Source organism: Vespa crabro, chromosome 7 (assembly GCF_910589235.1).
Source record: "Vespa crabro chromosome 7, iyVesCrab1.2, whole genome shotgun sequence".
Taxonomy (NCBI): Eukaryota; Metazoa; Arthropoda; class Insecta; order Hymenoptera; family Vespidae; genus Vespa; species Vespa crabro.
Window position 1 is genome coordinate 3,824,385 of NC_060961.1, and position 22,007 is coordinate 3,846,391.

At 36.0% G+C, this 22,007-nt stretch overlaps 1 protein-coding gene across 14 annotated transcripts in view; it reads right to left on the minus strand.

The window, feature by feature from the left end:
* Positions 1-22,007, minus strand: part of LOC124425507 (latrophilin Cirl-like) — a 662,270-nt gene that overhangs the window by 201,814 nt on the left and 438,449 nt on the right. The gene's annotated exons all lie outside the window — the stretch shown is intronic.

Below are 22,007 nucleotides of genomic sequence, written 5' to 3' on the forward strand. Positions count from 1 at the left end.
CGATTCCACGTATAGTTTCTCTATCAAACGTTATGCATATATTTATCAATCAATAAAAACAATGAAATTCAATTATAAAAAGAGCGATGAAAAATCGAGCGTGACATTTTCATTACGATTTTAAGGTCATATAATTTCGATAGGCAAGTATCGGTAGAACGAACATAATGCAACTCGTGTCGTTAGTTTTGATAAAATAAAGACGAGTAACGAAATGTTCATCGACATTTACCTCGAGTCGATTGTTCGGGAGATATTCCCGAGTACGAATATCACGAGTTGGTACTACCGATTTTCAACGATGTACATAGCTAGGTCGTAGCCGATTATCGTAAGGTTTTGCATTCGAGGGATTTCACTAATCCATTCTCTCCATATAATCCCATTATCGGCCGTTTTCCTTACGGTGATACCGGGTTAACGGAGTACGCACGTACATACGTATGTACGTGGTAACGCGTTATATCTACAACTAGTATTTAGAGATTCGAGTAAAGCGACCTTTACACAAGGGACGAGACAAAGAATGTATGTGTATGTCTGTATATGTGATTCAAAGAGTGCGCACGTGAGAGAGAGAGAGAGAGAGAGAGAGAGAGAGAGAGAGAGAGAGAGAGAGAGAGAGAGAGAGAGAGAGACATAGAGACAGAGAGAAAGAGAGAGAGAAATGGAGATAGAGGGAGGGAGAAAATTTTATCGAAGTGGAACTGCAACACCGATCGGCGAAGAACGTTCACGCGTTGGCAAATGCCTCGGCCGGGGTACAATTAGAATATCGTCCTATTCAATATGCGCTGGCAAATTCTAGTACGTAGCAAAGCGATCGTATTAAATGCTTTCAACTGATATTATTGTCTCGGTTAAAGGTTGTCTTTATTGGATAACATATACGAAATGTTAGACGTAAAACTATAGGATGGAGTTGTAATAAAATTACGGAAAAATAAATCAAATTCATTTCATAATTATACCTATCGAAATTATCTCGGAACTTATTGATCTTTTGTCTCTTTTTTCTTTTTTTTTGTGTTTCTTCTTTTTTTTTTTTTTTTTTTTTTTTTATTCCTTTTTACGGCACACAATGCTTCATCGAACTATCTAAAATATTACCATATACCTTCGCTACTACAAGGAACGGAAGGTTCATGCTGGTTGCACACGTTGACGCGTGTGTATCGAACGAATTCATTTTGCGTAGGTAACGTCTCACTCGAGTCTCTACCATCGGGACGTTTCGAATTCGTATGGCGAGGGTGAAGGGAAAAGAGAGAACGAAAGAAAGAAAGAAAGAAAGAAAGAAAAAGAAAAACAGAAAGAAAGAAAGGATGAAAGAAAGAAAGAAAGAAAGAAAGAAAGAAAGAAAGAAGTGGGCCTTTTTGGGGGAGCCCCCTAGGGGGTAACCGGCAGGGAGATCGAGGCACAAGAGTGGTGCTAACTTAATGAGGGACCACCTAGTTTTAACTGTTTGTTTTTCAAGCGGAGCCATGGCCTGAGTCGAGCGAAGAAAAGAGAAGAAAATAAAAGAAGAGAAAAGCAAAAGTTTGCTGGACGGACCGGTGGACGGATCGTCCCTTCGTTCCTTTCCTTCGTCCTGGTTGACGTTATTCACATTCTCTGTCTCTCTTTCTCTCCTTTTCTCTCTCTTTCTCTCTCTCTCTCTCTCTATCGCTTTCTATCTTTCTATATATACGTGTTCACGCTCGGTCGACCTTCGTTTATAGCTTGTATCGCATACCTCGTTGCCATAACTTCCGCGATTTAGCCGTGAAATTACACGCGAATGAATTGGTACCAGAGAGCGAATGTTCGACGATAGTGCGATAAACTTTCCGCTCTTCTCCTTTTTCCCTTATCCTCTTGAGTCCCTTTCCCCCCCCCCCTCTCTCTCTTTCTTTCCCTTTCTGTCTCTCTTTCGCATCACCGTATTCAGTCTCGATCCTACGTCGTTCGATCGATTTATTCGCTCGATTCGCGCGAAGAATGCAACCGACGCGCGATACTTTCGCGACCGACTAACAATAAGTTTACCTTCTTTTTCGCGCCACTTCTCCAAACCACTTTGGTAGCCATTGTGTGCATTTTTGCCTCGATAGCTTCTATATATGTATATATATATATATATATATATATATATATATATATATATATATATATAGCGTATATGTTTATAAAAAAAGAATTTCGTGTGTGTGTTTGCGTGCGTGTATGAAAAAGAGAGGAGGAAAGAAAGAAACAAAAATTTTCTCTTTCATTAACGTCGTAGAGCTACGATACTTTTTGTAAAGCTCTCTCTCTCTCTCTCTCTCTCTCTTTATCATTTTTTTCTCTAGCTATAGAAGCAAAGAAAGTCCACTTTAGACCAAGAACCCACATAAATTACGTTTAAATCGCGATTTTCCGATAAATCGTATCGATCAGACTTTCCTTTACGAGTTGTCGTCTCGGAAAAAGAGAAGGAGAATATATTCGCCGAACGAGAACGATAACGTGCCCATGAAAAAGTGTGTTTGACGTGGGTGCGTCATCCATGATTAAATTTATCACTGACAAGCGGCATGGAAAAAGCTACGCTGACGTAACTTTTGTTTCAGCCGCGTCTGTATCCTTCCGTCGTTGTAGCGACAAGCACGACAAGAGTTAACTTTTGTTGACGCGAGTGTTCGTGCGCGGAGGAAAAAACGTCGCATTAGGAATTTTCATGAAAATCGGAAAAATATGGTCTACAACGATGTACGTACGTTCTAAAAAAAGTTAACGGACATCTTTCAGAAACTTACCTTATCGGAATTCGCTTCGTGTTTAATTTTCTTTGTTTTTCCTTTGTTTTGTTTTTTTTTTTTTCTTTTTTTTTTGCTTTTCCTTTCTTCAAGAGCTCCAATCCTGGTATTAATTCTGTATTTTTTCTCGAAGAAGTTAACTCTTCGTAGAATATATATTCGTAAAGTTCATTCAAGGTGTTTCTAGCATCTAACACGTTTTAGAACAATTCATTACGATACGATCTATGTAATACGATTTGAATTCATGAAAATTGTATTCATCATTTTCGACAAATATTACTGTCTTTATATTGAATTAAAGGAATAAAAAGATAAAAAAATAAATAAGTAAATAAATTTTACCGGTGCTTCAGTAACAATAGAACTTTATATTAAAATAGATTAAAAATGAAACGGTCCGTTTGATTTTGTCTTCGTAACGATTCGTTTCGTTAGCTTTGAAAAATACTACTCACGATCACATATTTCCCGTCAAAAAGACGGCATATGGGCTACGATGATGAAGGGACGGTCTGCCCGCCGGCGATCTCGTATTTCCCGTCGATTATTATTCATCCTGCCTTAATATAAAAGAACACGATTGGTTGACCTCGTAAGGATCCCCGGCGACATGACGTAGGACACGCGAACGAAGGATAGGCACGATTCGGTGACATCGAAAGAAAGGTACCCTCGTTAACATTCACTTCGTCGTATTACCATTCTCAAGGTACTAACCCCTTTCGCTTTATTTAAACAAATGCTCTTGAACTAGAGACTCGTTAAAACCGCGTTCGTTACACGATAGCTTTCCATTGATCTTTCGTAAAGAAGAATAGAAACGAATACTACTCTATTATTAGAAATCTTTTAGACCGATTTTCATTGACGAACGAATTGCCCGACAGCTTGGAAAATCCCTTTTCGATTATGAATTTTGAGGTCTTTGAAGAGTAATCAAAAATTCTTTCCAATGCTGTTATCCGGTAGAAACGTCATTCTTTCTAGGAGATACTCGGTATAAAGCTTCTACTTTTCTCTCTCTCTTCCTTTTTTGCATCTTCGTCTTGCATTGTATGACCTCGTGACGCATCAGGATAAGTGACATTTCGTGTTCCATCTCGCAAAAGATTTTAGGGATGCATGAGACATAGTAAATAAAAATATATATTCGTTTGTATAGAGGAAGAAAGGATGATAGGAGCAAGTTTCCCATTTTTCTTAAAGTATAATACTCTCGTAACATTATCGATTGGTTTTTTTTTTTTTTTTTTTTTTTTCTTAAACATTGTGAAATTATTGAGATTCGATGATCAAAATGTTACCATTATTTTACTATTTTATTTATTATTTACTTTATATCATGAGTTTTTAATTTATATAAAATTACAATGAGAATTTTTGGGAACGCGATCGATTCGAAGTAGTTATTCCAGATGCAAGAATCGGGGAAGACTTTCTTACGGTTGGAGATATCCAAGGTAGCCGCGTTCTTGCGCTAACGAGTGGACCTTAAAAGGGGGAAAGAGTTTCCCCGATCACCGGTTAACATCTTTGTCTCGTCCTTTCGAGGCCGGCTTGTGAATATATTCATGAGAAGGAGTGCACGAGCGAGCGAGTGAGCGAGAGGAAGATGAAGAGAAAGGGGAGGAGAGAGAGAGAGAGAGAGAGAGAGAAAGAGAGAGAAACAGAGTGTACAAGAGAATGAGAGAGGTAGAGATACTGTAGTATCGACCCGTCGAAAATTTTCGTCCTCTTTCGTGCATCAGTACATCTCTTCTAACAAAGTTTGCCGCTAACAAACGAAAAAAAAGCACTGATTTTTAATTGGACTATTATCGCTAATGATCGATATACGTCAATTAAACATAATTCTGTCAAATCTCATTTATTATTTCTCTTCCCATTGGCGTATTATTAATGCACGTTGTTCCGTTCTCGAGGGAACACGGAAGAGTAGCGGAGGCTCGATTTATTTTCATCGTGAATTCTCCACATTCGCTCGTTGCTTTCGATATTATCTTCATTCGAAATAGAACCACCCTTCATGATTTTTCCATTGATCGAATGTCGAACTATGCCGCGAGCCGAACGATAATCGAGGAATCGTTTCGTTCCATCGAAAATCGAACCCCCGGTCCCCCAATTTCATTTTTTCGAATAACGAATCTCGTCTATCGACGCCCTTCCTCGTCAAATTTCGTTTCGAGATATTTCGTCGCATCGATATTAACAGCACTCGATGCATTTCGTACACTTTTATTTTCCTTTCGAATCTAATAATCATAGCTCCGATCAATTAGAAACGTGCATCAGATCTCGTTGAAACGTATCATGACTATGATTAATTAAATAAAAACTATTTATTTAACTTGTAAATGAATAAACAATAAAATAATAAATTAATTATTCTGGCTACTCTGGGGTATACGATTGGATATATAACAAATATCGACTATGACAATCATCAGGTTAATAAATATGATTAATATTTTAATATGATTTCCGATCGAGAGGAAAGAGACAAGCTTTTAATAACACGGAAATCGTATTTCAATATTAATAAGGATCACGATTAAACGTCACTCAACGAGAAATCGAGTTCTTCGTTTATCGAATAATTTTCTAAGTTAAACGCATTCGTTGCTTTTAGAATGTGACTTGAAAAAGAGACACGAGGCTGTTTCAGGAGATTCCTTTTAGACGTTCAAGAGTTATCGAACGTTGTATCTTCTGGTAAGAACTCGTCCCTTTTTCTCAGGGACATTTCGGCGACTGGAAGATAGCTCTTATGACCGTAGCACGATCATCCGTCACGGACGATAAACTTTTATCGCTCTTTCCTTGTCAATCCGTCTAGTATATTTAGGCGCATCATACACTTGCATTGATAATAACGTAAAACTAACACTTCATGAATTTCAATATTTATCATAGATAAAAGTAAGAATTTTTAATATCATTTTGTATTATTATGAAATCATTACATTTCAAGATAGTTATTATCTCGAACGATTAAACTTATGTTAGATTGAAATAATATATTACATCTTATTGGACGATCGTAGAAACAATTTAAAAAAAAAAAAAAACAATTTCTTTGGTTTTTAATTTATTTCGACTTTAGAATTTCAACTGATAAGCAATTTACCTAATCGTAAAGTTTTATTCTTGTCTTTCATGATGTATCAACGAACAACGACGATACCTTCTCATTCTCGCAGTGAGAAGCACTTATATACGAGTGACGGTCAGAAATGGAATCATTAATCTTTCAGCAGCCGTCGGGAGGCATTGAATCCAAAGATATTCTAAGGGTCACGCCTGGCCCGCGTCGCATTTTCCGTTATATTACAGTTAAGATCCATTCCACGAAGTGCAAAGTATCTACGTCTACACGCGTGTTACTTTTCGTATGATAAAAATGATAATCGGTAAGGAGTAACGAGTTACGAGCTTGGTAATACGTGCGATATATTTCTTTCGGCGCTTCTAACCATGTAATTTCAAACGTTGTTGCGCCTTAAAACCTCTCGAATTTCGCGTTCGACTGAAGTAAAACGGCCTACCGGAGCGTCAAATAAATGGCTTTCGAGTAGGCACGAATACGAGCAAACGGTAACGGGCCGTGTTTATCTCGGACACTAGTATAGGTGCATCGTGCCTACTAATAGCTGGAATTCCCTGCTCGGCCATTCGAAATAGGTAAGCCGAAGGGAATTCTTGAGAAAATTTTTCTACGTTGAGACTATGGTTGAACTTAGGAGCCCTATGACCACTACTATCTTTTCTTTTTTTCTTTTATTTTCTTTTTTTTTTTTTTTCTTTTATTATTTCTTTTTTCTTATTTTTCCATTTTTCAAGATAGAGCTACATATTTCTTCTGATAGAATTCAACCAGTCTTGGATAATGGAATGATACTAATGCAGAGGTAAAAAGAATGAAAAGAAACAAACATTGAGGAAAAGTTATTCGAGAAATGATACTTGAAAATGTGATGGTATAAAAATGATTATTGCGTTTGCTTTGAAATAGCTTGAATCGATTAAAATTAATTGCACAGTTCATTCCCTTTCTAAGGATTCGAAATAAATACGAGGATGTAATTACGAGAAGGACATCATTTTTGTTCGGTTAAATTTGAAATAACATTGTGTATGGTGTTTGTAAGCTCGTCGTCATCTTCATTTCCGTCGAGGAAGAAAGAACTATGACGACGGTCTTATCATCTTTTTAACATCCTGAGAAAACTTTGTCTTTTCTTTATTTTTCTTCCTCTTACCGACTAGTTAGTAAGCGAGTTGAAATCACGGATATAATTAAAACGTTCGTATTATATTACAAGGGACAAAAGTCTGACTAATTAATAAAAATATTTTTACAATCAATCAGAAGAATAAAGATAAAAGATAGACAAAGTATAAAATTGGCATATTTTGTCGAACAGACATTTTATTATTATTGATCATAAAGAATAACCAGTTATATTTTTTATATCAAATATCGAGACGAAATATTTTGTCATATTTTGTCCGGCGATGTGTTAAGCAATTTGTTATTGCTATAAATATATATTACCAATATATCTAGCTATCTATCTCTTTTTCGTAGACATATCGATAAGTTTCCGGTTGGCATCTCTTCGCAAGGGAAATGAGATGGATAAAGAGAGGAACGGAGAGGAGTAGCTGGTTGCACCGGTGGTGGCAGATGCGGATTCTCGGGACGGGGCAACGCGCGTACGTCCGTTCGTGAGGGAAATAAAAATACGGTAGGCGTGTCGGGTGTATGTGCTCGATACGAAAGAGGGAGGGCACACGTTAGGTGCTCTCGTATATACGTGCGTGCGACAAAGAGTGAGAGTGAACGAACGAACGAACGAACGAACGAACGAACGAACGAACGAACGAACGACCGAGCGACCGAGCGAGCGAGCGAGAAAGAGAGAGAAAGAGAGAGAGAGAGAGAAAAAGAGAAAGAAAGAAAGAAAAAGAGAAAGAAAGAGAGAGAGAGAGAGAGAGACACTTTGGTGTGTAAGCCGGCTTATTACGCGCCGCCGGAGGCTACAAACACGCCGAATAATGGCCGAGGCTCCTTCGTCGAAGAAAGACCGTCGTCGTTGGGAGATGCCCTTAGGTAGGTTGCTCGGTAGGTAGAGCTTGCCAGGCTACGTCAAGATAGGCAGCCAGCCACGGAAAGCGACGACCGAACACGCTGGTGGGAGGGAGCAAACGGTGTCGTATTAAATTATAATACTTCCAGCAGGAAATTACTAGAGCGAAGGGAGTCTAAAGGGTGTGAGAGTAGTTTCTAGTCATGCCATGCTTCTTTCCACTGGTCCTTCTCCTTTCCGCATTTACGTGAATATCTTCTTAAGAACGTATTCGTTCTTTCTTTTTCTTTTTTCTTTTTTTCTTTCTGTTTTTATTATTTTTTTCTTTTTTTTGCTCTTCCTCCCTTTCCATGACGTTATAATAATTCATCGATGAAATAAAAATGTTAGGAAAATTATTCTCTCCCTGATAGATCATCTTTTTCTTTACTACTTCTTTTTTTTTTTTTTTTCGTCATTCTTCATTCATTTACTTTTTTTTTTCTTTTTTTTCTTCGTTTTTCTTTTTCTCTTTTTTTCTTTTTCTTTTTTTTCTTTTTTTCTTTTTTTCTTTTTTATACTTGTCCTTTATCGAAAGAATCGATATCTCGTTGTAATGCACGTCGCGTAATGTCGAATAGTCTCTTGGTAACTACGCAACGTATACTAAAATTCATACTGTACTGTTGACGGATGAGGGGAAGAATCGTAGAAGCGTGAGAGAGCAGAACATTTCCGTCATACTCGGAGAGTAAGAGAACTTCCTCCTCTTTTCTTTGCCACCACCATACGCAGACGCTTCCTCTCCTCTTCGTCGCCATTCTCATAGCTATCATCGTCGTTGTCGTCGTCGTCGCCGTCGTCGTCGTCGTCGTCGTCGTCGTCGTCGTCGTCGTCGTCGTCGTCGTCGTCGTCGTCGTCGTCGTCGTCGTCATCGTCGTCGTCGTTGTCGTTGTCGTTGTCGTCGTTGTCGTTGTCGTCGTCGTCGTCGTTGTCGTTGTCGTCGTCGTTGTCGTTGTCGTTGTCGTCGTCGTTGTCGTCGCATACGAGACGCATAATTATTATCACACTGTATTCGCATACATTTCTCACCATTAATATTCATAAAGTCGATCCGTCAAAACGGACCTTTCTCTGCTTCGCCTTCTTTATAGTTTCTCTCTACTGCTTGGTACTTTGCTTTATATTACTCATATTCGGCGAAGAGTATCGAACGAATAAGCGTGAAGCTGAGCGATGAAGAATATAATAGCTAAGATTCTTCGACGGTATGAAAAAGTAATCAGGATAGATACGTGACGTAGACGGGATCAGTTTTATTAATAATTTTATTTGAAACCCGTCGTATATATCTATTGTGTTAATCTTTATTGCTACAGATTCATATTCACTCCTTTTCTTTTTTTTTTTTTTTTTTTTCTTTTGGCATGCCTTCTTCCTATTCTTTTGCTTTTTATTTTATTTTTTTATCCTGAGAAAAAGGGTCTCGAAAAGATATTGATAGTTCATTCCAAAAGATGTATATACGATGACGAAATATAATTGAACAAGATATTGCTAATAAATTGAATATGATATTGATAAAAGAGAAAGGGATAGAGAAAGATAAAGAAAAAAGAGATATGATTGAAACACAAATCTCTTATCGTTTCTCTCTGTCATTATTCGAGATTATAATAAACACTGAATTCGTTTGTTAACGAAGAGAATATGCACTCGTTCGAGATAAAACTTGCGACCGACAGAGTGAAAACTTAAAGATTCGATTATTCCTTTTTCTTGTTAACCAACCGTTTCTTTAACGAATGGAAACTCCTTCCGAAGATAACTAATTGCCAGTACTTCTAATTGAAGGAAATTAAAACGCCGAGTTTTCCTACCTCTTTCATCCTTTTTACTATCATCTTCCTCTCCCTTATTCTTTCTCTCCTCATCGTTTCCTGTCGACTCTGCGTTAAATCAAGTACAATTTACGAGGCAAGATATAAGAAAGCGAGTTATTTATTGAGTCGAGAGAAGTAAAACCATCGCGGCACCTGGAAGTTTCTATTTAGGGAAAGGATAGCAAGTTCAAGTGTATTCGATAAATATATTCAGCTGATTATTACCGAATTCCATTAATGGAAATTGAATTATTAAAAAGGCAGAATACGTCAACAAAAGTCTGTAGAACGAACTCATTCTTTTTAGTTTTTTTTTTTATTTATATCTATCTTTTATCATCCTTTCAGATTCGTTATGATCGATCAATGAAATAATTAAAATAGAAACAGAGAGAGGCAAAGAGCAAAGACAAAAAGAGAGAGAGAGAGAGAGAGAGAGAGAGAGAGAGACAGACAGACAGACAGAGAGAGAAAGAGAGAGAGAGAAAGAGAGAGAGAGAGAGAGGGAGAGAGAGAGAGAGAGAGGGAGAGAGAGGGAGAGAGAGAGAGAGAGCAATAGCAAGATTTTATAAGGGAATCGATTTACATTGTGAAATTAAACTTTCGTATAGTAAATATATGATGGATATAAATCTGTAAAATACAGAGATTGACTCTAAAATAAGTATTTAAATATTTACAAACTTATGTAACGTATCAAAATAAAAAATGAATGAATATTTATGTACAATATCTCGTACGTTTTAACATACCCGATTAATTTCTAATTGTATTATCATATACATTTTCCATATGTTCATACAATTGCCGAATGCAGTATTTATTTTTGATATATAGAGGATACTTTTTGAAATAATTAATACATTCAGAAATTGTCTCTTTAATAAATCCGTGTTGTGACTAAAGTTACGCTTGTGTAAAAAAAAAAAAAAAGAGGAAAAGAGCACAAAGGCCTTTTCTTAATTCTAATGTTTCGAATATTTGCAGGAGTTCTGATTAGAATGTTTCCTATAGATATATATATATATCAGACTAACTTATATAAAATATATATATATATATATATATATATATATATCGCACATTCATTTTTTTCATTGTGTGCATGTGTATGTGTGTGTTTTAGAGAAAACCATGGTGGTAAATTAAACGACCATCTGACGTGGAACGCACTCGCGTGTTTTCGCTTCGAAATATCAAACATCCTCGCGATTGCGATTGCTTGTGACATCGGTTTATGTCGTCGTAAGTGAGAGCCGCGAAGCAATACCTACTCGCAATTATCGAGTATTACCCGAGGCTCGAGCACGTTCGCTCGTTCGATCGCTCGAAAGGTGTCGATATCCACCCTCAAGAATTTCTGCGGTTCTGTCGTTGAGCTTCGTACAAACCTAAACGAGTATTGAAGGAGGATATTGAATCGTACGTATATACGTATATATGTACAATATATATGTACAATATATATGTACAATATGTATATATATATATATATATATATATATATATATATATATATATGTATGTATGTATTTACGTAGGGTTTATCGAATAGTACATAATAACTTTTTCGTGGTTTCTACCTTATCTAATATTATTTATAAACTTAGTGTTAACTTTTCTATTAATTAGATTTGTATTCGTTATATGAAAATTATATAAAATTTTTTAATGGAAACGACTATTGATTATCATTTTTATTTGGCCGATTTTCATTAGATTTTTATCCAATTAATACCCGTCTTGATTATATCTGATTTTAATTATAAAATCAAATGGATATAATTAAACATCGTTTGATATAAAAAGAAAAACTTGGTGAAAGGTTAGAGCTAAAGCTAAAATTAAAGCTTACCGCAAAGCTTCGATATTGAGCTGTGTTTATTCTTGCTGATCGCGATTGCTGTGTAAAACAGAGCAAAAGGTGGGGGAGGGGCCTGAGAGAAAGAGAGACAGAGAGAGAGAGAGAGAGAGAGAGAGAGAGAGAAGGGAAAAACACAGGAAAAACAAAATAACATAAAGAGACATAAATATAAAAACAACATAAAAAAAAAAATAACATAAATATCGTAGACGTTCATTCGATGACGAATTTTTTCGAATAGTTGTTTAAAAATACACGTTATATAAATAAGTATCCTTATTGTTTTGCTTTCAAGGAGAACAATAAATATATATATATATATATTTTTTTTTGGAAGATCTGGAAAGACAGTAGGTACGTCAATGTTAGATGATTGACGAGCGAGGAGAAAAAATGGACGGATGGTGGATCGTAAGATTCTACAGAAAGAAAATAGATCCTATTTTATTCAGTTGGATTTATGTGTACACATACAACAATACGTGTATATTACAACGGAAGCTCAGTAACATTATCGAACTGTTAAGTTATGGAGGAGGATGGGGTGTACTGATTGAAATCCACCCTCCGTCTTCTTTGTCCTTATTATTATCGTCCTAGCGCACGACACGAAGCCATCGAGGCAGTCTCGTATCTCACCCACTTGTTATTAATGTAGCATGCTCACTATGCTTGCTTTTGAAAAATGGTCGGCCTATGATGATTCAGAGTTTTGCATGGAACTGGACATATATATACATACATACATACATACATACATATATATATATATATATATACATATATATATACAATATATTTTTTCTTCCCCTCCTCTTCTTCTTCGTAGACGTAGATCGTAGAACGCGTTTTACGTTGACGGACGCAAACTTTCGAGAAAATTTTCCGTGTGACGTGTACAGCTGCCAGGGTTCACATCGAAGGTTTTACAGGCATCGTCCAAGAGCAAAGGGTCATCGTAGTTGTCGCGACTCGACGATCAGTTATCCGACACGAGGCAAACTGTTACGTGGATGTCATCACATCCGTTAACACGTTGACCGTCGATTATTACCTTGCCGATAAGTTTGAATGGTATAGTATTATAACTCGATGCCATTAATCCTTTGAATATAATTAAAACGTAAATGTATTTATTCATTTCTATAAGATAGACGAAGATTTCTTGATTTTTCTTTCTAGTTTTTTTTTTTTTCTTTTTTTTTTTTTTCCAGAAAACCTGAGCTTTCGAAATATCAGATCAACATAGTTACAAGAATAATCACTTATTGTAACATTTAATTAATTTCATTTAATATTCAAAATAAGATTTTATATCGAATGAATCATATACGTAATGTTAATTAATTATCATTTAGCAAATAACTTTCGTTCGTAGTAACAAAGTTTCTCTATTGTTTTACGATTCATCGTGTTGAACAATACAATAGAAGGAATTCATCGACGTTGCTAATTTCGGTGTATAATTTTACAGAGCGAAATCGAGAAGATGAGGAAAACTCTTCTCTCTCTCTCTCTCTCTCTCTCTCTCTCTCTTTCTCTCTTTCTCTCTTTCTCTCTCGCGTGTGCTTTTCTCTTCCATGCTTTTGCAAAATACACGCGATTCCAGAGGATCATTGTTATCGATGCAAGGATGGAAGAAGAAGATACAGTACGTTCCCTTTGAAGGTTTCCTTTTCTAGCATTATCCTCGAAGAGCGTTTAGCGAGACTGCAAGGTGGAGAGAAGGGTGAGTGCCATTGGGTGAGAACGAAACGAGGGCTGGTGGAGGCAAGCGAGGACGGATTACAAGAAGCGTCTCCGGCTCGTGTAAGCTTCGTAATGCGGATCCAAGGGAAGACGAGGGCTCTTTGATAAATGCGAAATGTACCATTCGAGTTTGTTATGGTCTCCGCGATCCACTATTTACGACGGTTTCTTTGAACTTCGGGCTATACGACACCACTACCACCACCAATACCACCACCATTATCATCATCCTTAGAACCACAGCTATAGCGAATGATGTGCTTTACCTCGAAACATCTCAAGCTCGTAGGGCGGCTCTAAGCTCGTAACAAGAGAAGAAACAGTAACTTGGCGGTGAATCGATACATGGTGCTCATCCACCATGTCGTTTTCGTAATATATGTTTTCTCGCGTTTTCCTACGACTACGTTACTATCTCTTATATTCTATCTTCTATCCTATATGATTTCTTCGGTGAACTTCAAACTTTCATGATAATCTACTACGTCCCGAGTGTTTCCGAGAGTATCTACGGGAGAACGAAGAGTCCTCCAAGCGTTTTCCAAAAAGTTTCCAAATGAATGTAGAAATTGATCTACATGAACGATCTCGTCATTTTCAAATGACGTTATCTTACTCCTACGTAGTAGTCAAGATTATATAGACATCAAAGGTTTTGAAAATCAAATGGACGCTTTCGAGTGCTTAAGCTCGGAGCAATGATTTCAAGTTGGAATTCTCTTAAAGGTTTATGACTGGTAAAGGATTAAAATACGTACAATGGATTTAATGAAATCCCTTGATATCTTTTTGCTTGTTCGAAAATAAGTTTTTACACGAACTTGCGTCTCGTTCTTTATGGAAAAATATTTCTTTAAAAGATAATATATCTTTGATTTACGATTACAATAGTAATACAATTGTAATTAAATATTTTTAATAATATATCGTATCAAATTTTTTATTACTATTAAATTGATTCATAAATAAGCAAAGAGTATGCAATAACACATAATAAAATAATAAGTTTATTATTATGAATTAACCCAATTCGTATTTTATAATTACCTGATCTAATTTCTAATCGCAAGAAGTCACGCTTTTATCGTGATTTTGAGGAAGCGCGAGTTCTCGAGCGACCCTTACAAGGAGGACGTCCTTTTTTCTCCCTTGCGGTGAAATAATGGGATTAGATAATCTTGATACACGTTTTTCGACGTGTCGTAATTAATACCACCGCGTACCTAACGTCAGAGCTGTTCGAAATTGTCGAGGACGGATATAACGTGCGGTCTGTGCTTTCGTGAGCCTTGAAGAGTGTCATGAAACGAATGTAAAGCTCGCTGAAAAGCTCGATAGCGATAACGGCCGAGGGAAAACATGAGCGAGCCGTGCCGAGCCGACTTCCCTCTTTTATTCACTCTTTCTCTCTCTCTCTCTCTCTCTCTCTCTCTCTCTCTCTCATTCACTCACTCTATTTCTGTTTTTCCCTCTTGACAACGCTGTTAAACCTGTACTCGAAAGACGGGTTCGGTTTACTCAACTATCTAATCGTATATTCGTGTTCTTCGACGTGCTTCCTTCGACATGTTACGAGAAAATAAAACACTACGTATGTTAAGGGATTTCTATAAATTTTGTGGAAAAATGAAATATTTTTTCATATTAAAGTTTTTATACAATTATCATTAGTTTTGGTTAAAATACATATTTTTAATAAAATATAAAATAGATGTGTATATATATATATATATATATACATATACATACGTAATTATACACACATACATACGTCACTTGATATAAAGAAAGTTAAAATGGAATAAAATTAAAACTAAAGCTTATCGTTAGGGTTTGTTCTCGTGCGACCTTCACTCTGTTACGACCTGACTGCGACTGACACGCTAGACCAAATAAAAATAATAAAGCACAGAAGAAACCAAAATATAACGATCGCATGGCCACGCTAAAGTTTACGTTATTATATATTTGTAAACATCTCGTTTGGTTTCTTTTTTTATTTCGTTTCTTTTTTTTCCTTCATTTTTTCAATTGAAATTAAGTTACGACCAATGGTCTATTTATTTTAATAAAAATTTATTTTTTTTTACTTATAATTTATTATATAAATGTGCAAGAACTTATACGTTATATCTACGTATTATTTTATCTTTTTTTTTTTTTTTTTTATTAACGGGGAACTTCTATTATTCAATCGTACGTCATTCAGACTGAATGGTAGATTAATTAATTAATTGCGATTAAATAAGAAATTTGAAATGATATAATATTAGATATGAGTGTAAGTAGTTGATATTGTTAATTATATAAACTGAAAGGATCTTAACGATACAAAATGAAAGAATTAAGCTACGCGAGATGAACATCGTACGTCTTTGTCCGTACGCAATTCTTCCGTATGAGGATGGAACCGCATTATTAGACTTTTCTCGTGCAACCATATCCATCGTGTATAACGTCTTTCTTCCATCTGTTTTTCACTTTCGAAAGACGGGAAACTCTTTCTCTAGCTTTCCCATCCTTAGCGAGTTCCCCACGATATTTTTCTATTATCTCGCCGAGTAGATAAGGCGGTGCACATGGAAGCGTTCTAGTTCAGTCCGTGATCGTACCTTTTCTCTCTTCTTTTTTCTTTTTTCCTTTTTTCCGTTTCTCTCTTTCCTTGCCTTAAACCTCTTCTTCCCGTCGTTCTAAAGCGTTTTCACATCAACCGTAACACCAAAAATGGCTTCTCCGATTAAGTGATTTTATAAAAAATTTTAAATACAATTATTCCCTGGCCGAATCGAAAGAAAGTAATATAATTTATTCGATGATAAAAACTTTTTCTCCCCGTTGTTGGATTTTGTATTAATAGAAAATAGAGGTAAGAGCTACGAGATGATTTAAGTATTAAAAAAATATTTGTTCAAAATGGCAGGTAAAAAAAAAGTAACGAATTAAATATTTAAAGCTGCATGAATAAACGTGCTGGACTTATCCTATTTTAGTAGACTGATAGTGCCATGTTTTCATACATATTCATATCCCTTTTTTATCTCTCTCTTCTTCCTTCTCTTTCTCTCTCTTTCTCTCTCTCTCTCTCTCTCTCTCTCTCTATCACATATTCAAAGGTGAACTAAGTTACACTATCATTGACACTAGCATTAGCCGCAACCTTTTATTGTGTACTCCATGTTACCTGTTATTCATTTGAACGAAAAGCTATAGTTGATTCACATTCTAGAAGCTTCTCCGTTTCTCAGTGCCCTCGTGAAAGCTCGAAAAACGCGTTGAGAATTTGTGCTGAATCTTGCGGAAGAAATTCATGACATCACCCCTTATAAACGACTTCTCGATGTAAAGACTGAACTCAAAATTGTGAAAGGGAGTTTTTCTTCGGATAAAAATAAGTCGAAATAATGGGACACTATTGTTCATAAAGAAAACTTTGTACGTGTTTCACTTTCTAAACGCATACATACAAAGGAATAAAAGTAATTTAAAGTATGTAAACAAGAATAAATTTGATATCTTCTTTAATATTTTCTATCGGCTTTCACCTCCTTTTTTATTTTTCATCTTTCCTTTATTATTTTCTGTCTCTCTTTTAAAACACTTTTAAATCCCTTTCGGCGAATGAAAGAGAGATGTGATAAAGGAGGTGCAAGTTCTTCAAGACACTTTGATCGAACGTGCAGAATCGGAAAAAATCGCCCTTCCGGCAGCATGGATAATACGCCTGCTATAAAGTAAAGTTATTAATACGTTGCGCGTTGCTAAAGCTTAAGCGGCAGGGCGGAGCCAAAAATAAAAATGAGAAAAAAAAAAAAGATAAGCAAGCACGTCGATCTGTATAATCGATTTTTCAAATAAGTTGGACCCGTTACCCTGGCGTTACGCGGAACTCTCTCTCTCTCTCTCTCTCTCTCTCTCTCTCCCTCTCTTTCTCTCATGATATAGAAAAATGGACGTCGAATAAAGACGAAGCGATAAATTATACAAGCACGAGGATTATGCTATGACCGCGAAACAACGATTTTAATATACATACTACATAGCCCCATACTCGCTATACATCCTCGTCATTATTTTTTCTCTTTTTCTGATTCTTTTTCTTTTTTTTTTTTTTTTCTTTCTTGCGAAAAATAAAAAGAGGGTTAATGATTATCGAAAGAATGCTAATGCTTTGATGTAAAAGTTGAGTCGAACGATGCGAATTATAGTTTTATCGGAAAATAGATTTTCTTTGGAAAAGAAAGAAAAGAATAAGAATAAAGAGGAAGAAGAGGAAGAAGAAGATCGGAAGGAATTGAAATCTTTTGGTATTTTCTAGCTTCTTTTCTATTTTTACTTCATTCACGTCGTATGAAGAATTGTAAGAGAAAATGCTATTCTTTATCGCGATAGCTCGAAGGCGCGTTGCCTTCAGAATAAGTGTAAAAAGGGGAAAAACGTCTTCATCTTTGTCGTTGTCGTCGTCGTCATCGTCGTCGTCGTCGTCGTCGTCGTCGTCGTCGTCGTCGTCGTCGTCGTCGTCGTCGTCGAAAGGATGAGTATCGCGAGCAATGCCATTTCTCGTAGGCATGACGAAGCTATTCCAACGATGGCGCGTTTCAACGAAGGCTCCACGTACAGGATCATCATCGAAAGCGTAATAGAGAGATGCGAGTAGCGACGAACACGTTCGTGAATAACGTAAACTTGATTCTCGTCGATGTTTAACAGTTGTGTGCGTATGTAACGAGACGTAAACGCAAGCAAGAGAAATACGCAATCATAGACATGATTCGAAGTGAAAGAGATACGAAAGAGAAAGAGAGAGAGAGAGAGAGAGAGAGAGAGAGAGAGAGAGAGAGAGAGAATCAGCGAAGGCACGCAGAATAATCGTGCGTGTCTTGAAAGCATACATAGACACCGATAACGACGTTGTTACCTACGTTCAGCCGTGACGACTGATTAGGATCAGCCGTTACGTACTTAGTCGGCGTTGCTAATCGCGAATAGACGATGTTCCTCGTAACGATAGAGCTAGTCCGCTCTTTAAAGTCGGTTGGACGATAATTTCTTCGTTGAAAGTCGTTTTTCGAGAATAAAAGGCAGTCCTTCGTTCATTCGACACGTCTTAATTCTTTATGATCCTATATCGAATTGGAAATAAAAATTAATGAAAGGATATATTATATGATTATGTTTAAATAGATTATTTATTATACGATCAGATTTATTAATGATGTCGATTATTATTTCTTGATAAATAATAATGTATATTTGATATCGTTCAAAGAATAAAATGTTCAATTAACGATATTCCTAAAATCATGTTAATACTTGATTATATCGTAATTTATTATCTTCCAAATATAATTATAAATATATATGTATAATTATATACGCCCACAAACAGACTATAATGTGTCGATGGAGGAATGTGTATGCGAATGAACACTAACGTTAACATAAGCAATCTTTCGATCAAAGCTTCGATCGAATGGACAACGTCTTCGAAAGGAAGAAACTTCGCCAAGCGGAAGATTAATTGCGCGAACGATTAATAATACCGACGTAATCGCAATAATTCGCGGAGAGTGCCCTCTTCGTCGCACGGTTATACCGTTCGTATATATATATACACACACACACATATATATATATATACACATACATACATACTTACGGCTTGTCGGTCATTAGTCATTTGGTTGCATCGATAAGCTCGATTCGTTCCTCTCGACTGGCCGATACACGCTTTCGCTTACGAATTTCGTTTTGTTCGTCCGTATATGCGTGTCGTAATCTCGATAGGGTATCTCCTTTTCGGGACTCAGCACCTCCTTTCATCCCTTTTTATACGCGATTTTTCTTCATGATATTTTGTAGGGAATTAGGTTTCGATATATGCCTGTTTCATGCGTAGACATGTTTTTACATAATAAAATTCAATAAATAACAATTACACATAAATAAAATTCTCATAAAGATTTTAAAATAAAAGTCATCTGTATATATATATATATATATATATATATATATATATATATATATATACATATATATGTATATATATTTATGTATATTTATATGTACGCACTGACAACTATATTGATACGTATATACAGTAAAATGACAAAACCCTAGGGACCACCGGGGTTGACATTTGAAACTTACAGGATTAGATCCAAGTTAAACGTCTTTCTCTCATTCTCACAGGAATAAAATTCGAGACATCTGTTTGGCCTTCATGAAAGCAAAAAAAGAAAGAAGAAAAAAAAGAAAAAAAAAAAAGAAAAAATAAAAGAATGAAGCGTCGTCTGGTTGAGATAAATGGTTGAGTAAAAAGTTTGAAAGACAAGGTCGAATGGAAAAGTCATCGAGACAAGGACTGTCTATGGATCGTTTTGTTATAAAAAGATCGTAATATTTTCGAGGAATAGATGATGGTTTATCAACGAACATTGAAACGACGCGCGACAAGCTCGAACGTTATTTTACGCTTTGTTAACGCTTTGAAAATACGTGTAAAATGAAAGCACGTGTATGTATGCTCGTACAGTCAGTCCCGAGCGAGCAAGCATGAAAGCCAAATAGATCGTTCGTGCTTCTCGTTTGTTTATTAACGAACATCGTAACACGAAACAACAAGGGCTTTGAAATCCCGAGGTACGACATTTTCTCCTTCCTCATTACGGTTTTAGTCTTTCCGTTTTATCATATGGATGATTTACCAAAGAAGAATAGAAAGAGATAAACAGAATGAAAAGAGAGAACAATATCTATTGTACTAAAAGATCAAACTTTGAACGTCAAGAAATTGATAAGAGAATTGAAATAGAAAAATAAAACTAACGTATAAAGTAAAGAATATAATATAGATTAAAGTAATAATAATATTATAACGATTAATTAAATAATTGATATTTATGAATAACGATCGAAATTATTTATCTCATGGATTATTAAAAATTTTTCTATTTGATACAAACACGTAGAATGAAAAAAAGAAAAGAAAAAAAAAAGAATGAACGTAGTATGTTGTCACAGCTAGTTGTTCGTTGTAACACTGCACACAGCGAATGTATGCTACCCTTGATTTTGTGTGTGCGAATCTTCTTCTGGTATGGCTACTATCCTACTCCTGTGGCCCGCGTGCGATATCCAGCGAATGTACGCGTGACAAGCAAACCACGTGTGCGCATATGCTCTGTTCTCGCTAGGACAATGTTTTCATTAAGTGAAAACACGAGAACACGGCTCGATGCGTCTGTTATTCTCTCGTTACACTCACGAACGAAAACTGTGAACGAGGAAATTTGAAGAAAAAAGTATATTCTGATTCTTGCTATTAAATAATTTTTTATCCGATAAATAGCTATACAACATTTAATATATTTTGCAAATATGAATTTGTTAATTGCTTAATGTTCCTTCTTTTTTCCCTTTTTTCCCTGTTTCTACGATTATGATATGTTTACCGTTGCTGTTATGACGTTTTCAATGTATTTCCTTTAAATTGAGTGATTATTGGCACTCTATAAAGCAAGTTCTATTGGTGTATATATAAAAAAAAAAAAAAGAAAAAAGAAAAAAGATTATATAATGTAAAACTTATAGTTTAAGGTGCAATTGGTAAACGTGAACGTTCAGATATGTACGAACAATTAATTTTTTGGTAGAAACATGAAATAAGACATAAAAAAATACAGATGTATGAATGTTTAACATTAAAGTTACATGACGTTATAGAGGATTAAACGTTGTAGACAAAATCGCACTTTCCTTTATAAGACACGACATTGAAGAGAATAGAGGTAGTTTCTACACTCGCATGCGCTATTAATGGCCGCCAGTATACGTCGTGTAAGCGAAGTAATTTACAAGCGTCGGCCGTTCACGGCACCGCCGGGACCACAAATTTCCGTAAGCAGGGTAAATAAAAACGCGGAAAAAGTGGAGCATGCAAATATATTTGGACGGATGGAACGCGCGCAATCCCTAAAAGTTTCGCGCATCGAGGCGGTTTGCTAGTGGCGGCAACGCTACTCTGCAACGACGCCACTAGCGAAACGAGAAAGGATGAAAAAAAAAAGCACGGCTAGGGCGAGCATGTATATGCGAGCTAAATTAAATATACATGCCGTGCGAATAAGGCCGCCTACCCGGTTTCTCTCTCGAGTTTTTCTACCTCTTCTCCAACGAACGAATATCCAACCCTTCGGGGTTGAATCGAGTCTAGCTGAAGAGTAACCAACTAGTCCCATAGCTATTTTTCTGGAATCCATTCGCATGGCAACGTATAAAAGTGAAAATCGTTTTCTTAATATTTCTATTGTATTTTTTAACTACTATTCGTTGACGATTACGTCGAATAAATTTTTCACGTCGTCTATCCTGGAAGAGAGATAAAAACAGGGAAAGAGAGAGAGAGAGAGAGAGAGAGAGTGAGAGAAAGAAAATTAATGCTTAGAACTAACTAACTTTTCAATAAGAGCTTAAAGTTTTATTAATATTAATTACTGTGTGTTAATATTACGTTTTATTATATAACCGTATAGAAACTGGTTTCCAATGGATCGATTTAACCATCGATCATTGCTAATCTTCGTGGCAATAAAATGTATTAAAAACGAAAAATCAATATCGAAATTAATTATTTAACCATGAAGGTACTAAGCTATACAAA